Source organism: Trachemys scripta, chromosome 8 (genome assembly GCF_013100865.1).
Source record: "Trachemys scripta elegans isolate TJP31775 chromosome 8, CAS_Tse_1.0, whole genome shotgun sequence".
Taxonomy (NCBI): domain Eukaryota; kingdom Metazoa; phylum Chordata; order Testudines; family Emydidae; genus Trachemys; species Trachemys scripta.
The window spans coordinates 89,482,452-89,491,015 of record NC_048305.1 but is presented as its reverse complement, the minus strand read 5'-3'; positions in this window follow the sequence as shown (position 1 = coordinate 89,491,015).

Below are 8,564 nucleotides of genomic sequence, written 5' to 3'. Positions count from 1 at the left end.
CAAAACGAACCAGCTCTGCCTAGGCAAAAGTTGTTAAACAAGCCTGTTCTAAGTAAAGAAGTGTGAGTTTACCTCAGTTTACATATAAGATGTAAACAGGGTCTTCAAGACAGTAGGGGAAGATGATGGCAGGAAACAGAACAATTTGGATTTCAGCAAACAAGTAGGGGAAGAAAGCATCGCGCCTCCTTCATCACCAGACTCCATGTCTCCTCCTTTACTGATGGAATGAACTTTACTTTGAAGAGTGACCCTCAGAAGAATCCACTTCAAAGGTAAAAGAATGGGGTAGAGACACCCAAGCTAAATCTTTCACCTAAGACAACAAAGGCACAAGCACCTTTGCAAGATCCTAACCAAGAAAAGGATCAGTCTACTATTGCTGGCAGACTGGGGGTGAGAAAGGCCACCTTAAAACAAAGCCTTCAACCAAAGTTTGCTAGCTTAAGTTTTAGACACGTGGTTTCATTTTTATTTGCTTGTAACAATTTCTCATTTTATTTCATACTTGAATTCACTTACAATCTTATCTTTTGCTAATAAAATAGTTTTATTTTTAATCCAAACCAATCCAGTGCTGTTTGGTAACTTCAGTTAAATTAACAAATTGTTGAATATTGACTCTTTACAAGAGCAATAAACCATAATGTCTGCTGTCCAGGAGAGGGCTGGACATTGCAGAACACATTTTTGGGGAAATCCAGGACTGGGAGTGCATTGGGGTCACCTGCAGGTTGTAACCAAGTCTGGTGGAAGCCAGAGTGTGACTGGAGTGTTGCTGACAGGTTGCTGGGGTCAGAGCTATTGGACCAGCTACAGCCATGCCCAGATACTCAAGGTGTGACCTACATGCTGGTAGTGGCCCAGGTTGGGTGTGGCAGCGGCAAGACATTTTGAGGCAACCAGGCCTACAGGGAGGTGGTGACAACCCCTCACTGGCCTGGATTGCACCCCAGAATGTGACAGAGGGAGTGTCAGGGGAAGGGGCTCTAGCTTCTGACTCATCCCTGCTCCTACAGCTCCAGAAGTGTCCCTGGTGGGACAGCTCCCTCCCTGCCCCTTATCACTCTTCTCCATTTTGAGGACTGTCACTTATTTGCATAAGGGATCACCACCAAAGGGGCTACTTCTCTGATGGAGCAGAACCATAAGGAGAGAAGGAGGAACCATCCTGACCAGGGTGATGTTTAAAAAAAAATTGATTTTTTTTTAAATTGGATTATTTAAATTTTAGATTAAAAAATAAACCTATTTAAAATGAAATCTGAATTGAATGCTAATTATGGTAAAGCCTAAACTTATGATAATCTCTTAAAACATTTTAAATAACTATGCTGAATCCATGGTGGACCCTCTACCTAAAACTTTGAGTTAAAGGCTGTTTTGCTAGATCAAGGAGGATATTTCCCCCCAATTCTAACTTTTTTGAGATCAAGCTTCATAAATATGGCACAAATAGGTCATGTACGGTATTAAGGGCTTGATCCTATGGAGGACCCCAGGCGATGTACTACTGGGTGCAAGACCCAGGCAAAGTCATCACAGGCGTTGGGACCTGGCCTCTGACTCCAGGAGACACCATTTTGTATCATCTCATCAGGATCATACAGGGAGCCCACTGGGTGGTCTCAATCTCCTATTTTATAGCTTCTCTCCCTGAGTGCTGATTGGCTCAGTTCTCCAATTATGACTCCATCTACCATGGAAACTCACTCTCCAGCCCATGGGAAAACACTGATCTGCTCAGAAACTACCAGCCCTGGCTTCTAGATGGCTCTGGGCACTTGTCTACTTGCACCTGTACATGGACAGAGATACAAAGAAATCCATTTCTCAACTGCCCCCCCCCCCCCGTCTCTAAGCCAGTGGTTCTCTACCCACAGCCCAATCAGCACACAGCTGTGGCCAATGTGACATCCTCAGGGCCACAGGTGAATCGGAATCACCATTTTGAGTCCCAAGTATAAGCAAAAAAACCACTGTAAAATTAAGTCATATGGTCTTTATATTTTTAAGGGACACTAAAACGCCACGCTCAAACTCCAGTTTTACACCACACTCTGAGCCTTGCTGAAGCACAGTTCACTTCAAGGCAATCGAATTAGGTACGATTTTAGCACTTCGCTGACTTTTTCTTTTGCCCCGGTTAAGCAGTATGCTAGTCTCAACTTTAACTACAGTGGTGCTTTGCCCACAGTGTTACAGATGTGTACATGGGTAACTGGAGAAAGGGCTTCCTACTCCATTTTTGCAGCAGATTATATGAATCACTAAGCAAAAGTCAGATTGCCTTTTTGGGTGAACCAATGGCAGGTAGGAGGAATAGTTTCCAGGAATGAAGAAACAGGCAACAAGAGTCTGCCAACAGCAAAATGTTTGACTGTTTATTAAAATAGTCTAGATACAGATTTTAAAATATTTTATATACATTCTATGATTTTATTCACTTAAAAATCTTGGAAGTTTGAAAACTACGTTGCTTTGTTCACATCATCTTCTTTTCCATTCGATACTGACTTGTTAGCTACCGTATGACTGATCACACGTTCTGGGCTACAGCCAAAGATTGAGTTTTTAATATGAGGTTTTTTGTTTTCGTTTTTTTTAAAAATGTAGACATTTCAAACAGATCTGAAGTAGTTCAGATCTTTGACTTACCTTTAATGCATTCCTTTGACCTTCTTTACTCACCATTTATAACAGCAGTTCCCCTTTCAAGGCAGGTAAAGCAAATGCTTCAACAAATAAATTAAGATTTTAGCTTGTTGCATTGCAACTATTTCAATACTATCCCAAACTGTCTCTGTTGAAATGCTATTTTCTAATTTACTGATGAAACAATCCTCAGTGAATTTGAAGAGATCTATCTATACTCCCAAAGCAATGATGAAGGAGAATTCTCCCCTCCCCCTAGGTAGTAGAAATGCACCATTATTGCAAAAGACTGCTGCATTTGGACCATAGCTTTTTCCACTGAGACCAACATAGCGTTCGTACTCAGAAGTGAAGGACCTAAACTCAAGTAACTCTTGCAGGTCAGGGAGGAAGCCCTTTATTTGTCTGCAGATTTTCAAAAGACTTTTTATTCCAACTATTGCCTCTGTCAACATAGAAACTTGTCATTATGGACCCTATCACATCTGTTTTCAACATCAAAAGATCTGTCATGACATTCCTGTGGATTTTGCATGAAACACAATCACACACATTTCCCTATAGTCATTACACTTGGTCTGTAGTCAAGCATCAAAACAAAACAACAAAATACTATCTTATGGTCTTATACATCAGTCTAATATTTTTATATTGCTTGTTCATAGGAATTCATTTTATGAAATTAGTGGCTGTGCATGTGAAATAGCTAATTTTCAATATGTAAGTTATTTAGCTTTTTTTTTAAATTTGAAAAGAGAGAAGTGAAGTTCAAACTAAGGTCCATGGTACTGAGCCTGCAGCCACTTCTTAGGTGGAGCACCCTTCTGGTTGCTGTACAGATTAGCAGCAGAATTAGGCTCCAATGCCTGCAAGATTTCTTTTAAGTCATTTATTGTATTCAAACAGGACATTGTCTGTCTATACCTATATACTTATTATATTGTGAGGTGTGTGTGCATCCATACATGATTTATTTATATTATATATAGGGCCTAGTTTCAGACACTATTTTGTTTTCCATGTCCAAATTATCAAAAAGGCTGAGCTCAGTTTTGTACAAATATTTATTCTAAAACATTTTAAAGCAAATTTTAATCTTAGAATTAAAATAGCCAAATGATGATCACCTCTGAAATGGTTCCCGCAGGGTTTCAAATAAATTTTGCTTTAAACTACAATCCCTTCTGAAAAATTGTCATCTTGTTCCTCTTTATTCCTGGGCTGAGAAGAAGACTCAGTTGAGAGTCTTGCATCAAATTCCTTCTCTGTCATACGATTAGAAATGTGCATATGTTACCTTCATACAACCAATCATGGCATCTTAATGAACAGGAATATGACTTTGGCTCATGAAAATAGGTTACATACAAATAAAATAAATCTAGCCAGTTGTCATAGATACAACTCTACATTCTTGAATAAAGTCTATTTCCATCATATTTATTAGTCTTTTTTTAGAACACCTAGTTCTAAATTTGGATAGCAAAACTGATATATTTAAAAAAGTGCTTTGGTATAAATCAACAAGTCTATAACAAGTAAGCCTGAGGGAGAAATAAAACTGACAAAAATGTACACAAACTGCTATAGTACATATTGTTCCAGATGAATGGCATAATAATAATAGAAGCTACAGCGTTAGGCCTAAGGTCTGTACTCTAACTGAAGTAAGAGTGTCTACACAAGGGAGTTGCCCCAATTTAACTAAATCAGTAATTCCCTTGTGTAGACAAGACTTCATGTGACCAACCTGACTACCTCAACAATTGCTCCTCCTTGGCCTTTTGGTTAACATCAGGCATAGTATCCATTTAATATTTTGTCCTATCTATAACCTACCTTTGCAGTGGGTGGCCTGAAAAATTCCAGCTGTTTTCTCATCTCTAAATTGTACAAGTAACCAGTCTTTTCTCAAACATTACTATTTCAGTGCTACACATTTCCGCTACTCTGCAGTAAGTCACTGAACTTCAAAATTAGAATTGGTAATTTATTCTTCCCCCAATGATGAAAGGTCCTTTATAAGGTAGAAAAGTTTACAACCACTTTTAAAGACATTTGACCTAAGGTTTTAATATCTGATCAATGAATGACAACTCAATCCAATAAACCACAAAGCTTGTCTAGCAGCTCTAAAGTCTATTTTTGAACATCTGCCAATTGCCACTGAAGCAAAAATAAGTAACTTTGTCCTCATTGTCTCCTTTCTGCACCTAATTCGGGCTTGAACTAACGTTCGGGAGATCTGGAGTCTGCTGGCCTTTAAGAGGTAGGGTTCTATGTCATTTGGAGAGGCAATTTTTCAGAGCTGGAAGGAAATCTGGGAACAGGAAAATGGATTACACACAATTAGAAGCTCCAGAAATGTTTCAGCAAAATAACTGTACCACAAAAAGGCACATTGGAATAGTGCGGAGTACACACACAAAAAGGAGCCTCATTTTATATCACTTAACAGATAATGGCCATCAGCAAAAAGTTCAAAGCCACTCAAATCATACAAGGGTTAAACGTCTTTCCTATGCATAGTTTAGACTGCTCTGCAATGAAAAAAATGGACACAGGGCAGATCGAAACAAATCATCTGCTTTTTAATTTGGAAATTAAAGTGATGTGCTTTATTGCTGGGGAAATCTTCACAAAGCTTTGTAAGGGCTCCATCACCGCCACTCCAATACAAAAGGATCAGGCAATCACAAGCCTTAGCAGAGGAACTACACAACTTGACATTCTCTGTGTCAAGGGCTTCACGAAGTTTCTATCTGTTATGATTGTAACTTAATATAAAGCCCAGTACCAGGAGTTAGGAGACAAGTTCTAACCCCAACTCACTGTGTCACTCTGGCTAAGCCCCTTAGCATTTCTGCATGGTACAATTGGAATGTTATTTCTACTCTTTTAAGGCTTTTTATTATACTGTAAAGTGTATTGTGCTCCCTTGATGACAGATGCTACTTACCCTTATTGTCAAAACACTTCAAATTGTCATAAAACATGGGGCAGAAATTATCCACAATATTCAGATGAAGGAAAGGCAGAAAGCAAGCTTCCCCACCCCACCTATGCCAATGTATCTACATAGTTACTACTAGCCCACCACTTGTGTTTGGGGGTGTATACTCCCACTGACATGCAAGGTATTTATGCCCAAAACCCATTAGCACTGATCAGAGTATTCCCTCTAATCCCCACAGATATCAGTGGGAGGAACCTGGATCTCCCCCCTCTCTCGCACCCCCCTCCCCATTTGATCCTGGGAGTCATGATAAGCAAGTGTTTTAAGATCACTAGGATCACTTTCAATATTCATTTTATTGTTGCAGTTAGGATGGCCAAACCATAGCTAAAGATGGAGACAGTCATAGCAATTGAAAACGAATGCAGCAATAAATTGGTCATTTCATTCCCAAAGAACTTGCTTGCTCAGTGAAGTTTCACAAAAATTTGCAACGAGGGAGAAGATCACCATCACATTTGTGCTGCTACTGATGAAGCATATTTTCTCTTGAGTACAACATAAAGCTATTTGAACTCTGGAACAGATTTGTATCATCACCTAGGAAACCAGGTCATAGACCAAGACCCCATTCTAATATACAAACACAGAAAAAAAGATGGCGACTTGTGGTGATATTAGGAGGAAGGGCCTTGAAGGGGAAATTAAAAAAAAAAAAGAAACTGCATGTTTATCTTATATCACCACCAGCAATGGACAATTCAGCCTCTTTTCTCCTTAACGGTCTTAAATATCTATGGGTAGAAAGTTAATCTTCTATGTTGCAATGCAAGTTTTTCATTGCCATTTTATCTTGTAAATCCAAAATGAAATACTGGAATTAATCAATTTGACTTTAAAAACCGGGCAACTGTTGCCTTGTGATCAGAGCGAGAACAGACAAGTCTTTATTTTTATTCAGTGTTCTGTATAAAGAGTAAATTACAACAGGCAATGTGAACTCTCTGAAGTGCACATCTTAAAGGCTGCTTAATATACTGATCACATGTTAACTTAACTCAACTGCAACAGACTATGACCAATCCCATGTCACTTGTATTCTCTCTCCACCATTAAACACTGGGAAAATTCAGTGTTTATGAAAGTGAGAGTGCTAACATTGGCAAGAGTAAAGCCACCCACACTTGGCACTATTAAACAGCATGGTGGCCCTGTCTAACACTAACGGCCAAACTTATTTCAAATGTTTACACAATTTGGTGCACATACAAATTCTCAGAAACAGAAGTAGTTTTATGTCATTATATCCAATAAAGAATGGCCTTATTTCATTTTAAACTGTTCACACATGCGTAACAGGTATATGTCCAGCACTGTTTTGCAGCAGAGCTGAAAAAAAAATGAAAAACCTTTAGTATTTATAGTCACTGCTAAATACATTTAAAAGACAAGTACATATGAGGCCACATAGCACATTAAAATAGTTTCTTTTCAGCTCAAAAGCACAGCGGCCAGCAAACAATACTTTGATCTTTGAATAGAAGCGGTCATATAATGACCTTGCTGCCTGAAACCCTAGTAGACTATAAGCCTCAAATTTAGCCAGAATTCTCATTCTTCGGTGTCTAAAATGCATGTCATAGATGCTGAACACCTGCAGGTTCCACTGAATTTCCAGCCAGCAGCAAGTGGAAGTGTTGATAGAGAGCACTGACTTCTCATGTGGAAGTGTGGCCTATGAGGCTACAGCAAGTCAAAGTGCGATCGCCGCTTTCTTGTGTCTTTAGGCTAAACCAAGTAGTGCAGGTGTGTGGTATTCTGCAAGCCTCTTCTGAGGGCCAATGCATCTTACCCTGGAAGCGCTCTAATAGTCCCCAGGACTCTGAGCAGATGGCCAGTTGTTTTTAAGAGCAGTGCGCACTGCAACTACTTCACTAGTGACAAGAACAGAAATCACTGCTTTTATTCTTATTCTATATAAAATGTAAACCTTGCTGAAGGCAAAATGAAAATAGCTTTAAGCCATGACAAAGATTTGTTCTGAAGGAACAGCAATCTTTACAATGGAACTGAAAGTTCACCTGTGAACAAAGTAGATTTAAATCATCATGCCATATGGGCTTCAGGCAGCCTTGCAGACAGCCAATACAACATTTGAATTTTGTCCTAGCTTTATACAGGGCCACTTTCTTATTAGTCATTCTAATGAAAGTGGTCTGCAAAACAGGAACAACGTTTTTTCTCCCTAAGGAAATACTACCGGCTTTTTACCCTATCTGCTTCATTTTCAGGTCGAGCAACAAGCTTCTGGGACAACTACTATCAGCAACACAGCCTGGAGTACATGCAAAGGTCTTCAGTCCTGTGGGTCCAATGGTTTATCATTAGATTTAACAGTCAGGGAAAACAACGTATTTGGCTATGACATCCAAGATCTCTCCCTTTTCAAAAGCTGCATATTTCATCTGTTAATAACTTTGGTAGAAGATTCTGGTAGGGCATGTCAGAGAAAAAGTAGTACCCACCGGTAAGTACCTTATGGCATCTTCCCACAACCAAATTAGATGCCTGTATTATAAATCATTTGAGAATGGGAGTCTAAAAACAGCTATTTGATTTGACGTTCTCCCAGCACTCATCCACATAATGCTGCACACCACTTCATGTACAGCTAGCTGATTCTAGAAGTGCAGCATCAATAACTGTAATTAAGCAGTTAATATAGTCTTTGCTATTATAGAATTTAAGCTCTATGAAGTCTGTTGACCCAGTAATCAGTTTCAATGTGAAACTTGCTTAAAAGCCTCGTTTCAAGCTTGAAAAATTGATTGGCATCAATCATAAAATCCACATTCAGACCCAGAGGTAAAGTACTTAAACTCCATAGTCTGTATAAATGCTCGTGAGAATAAAACATTTCTTTCCCCAACTTTTCTTTATTTCACTAGCAAGA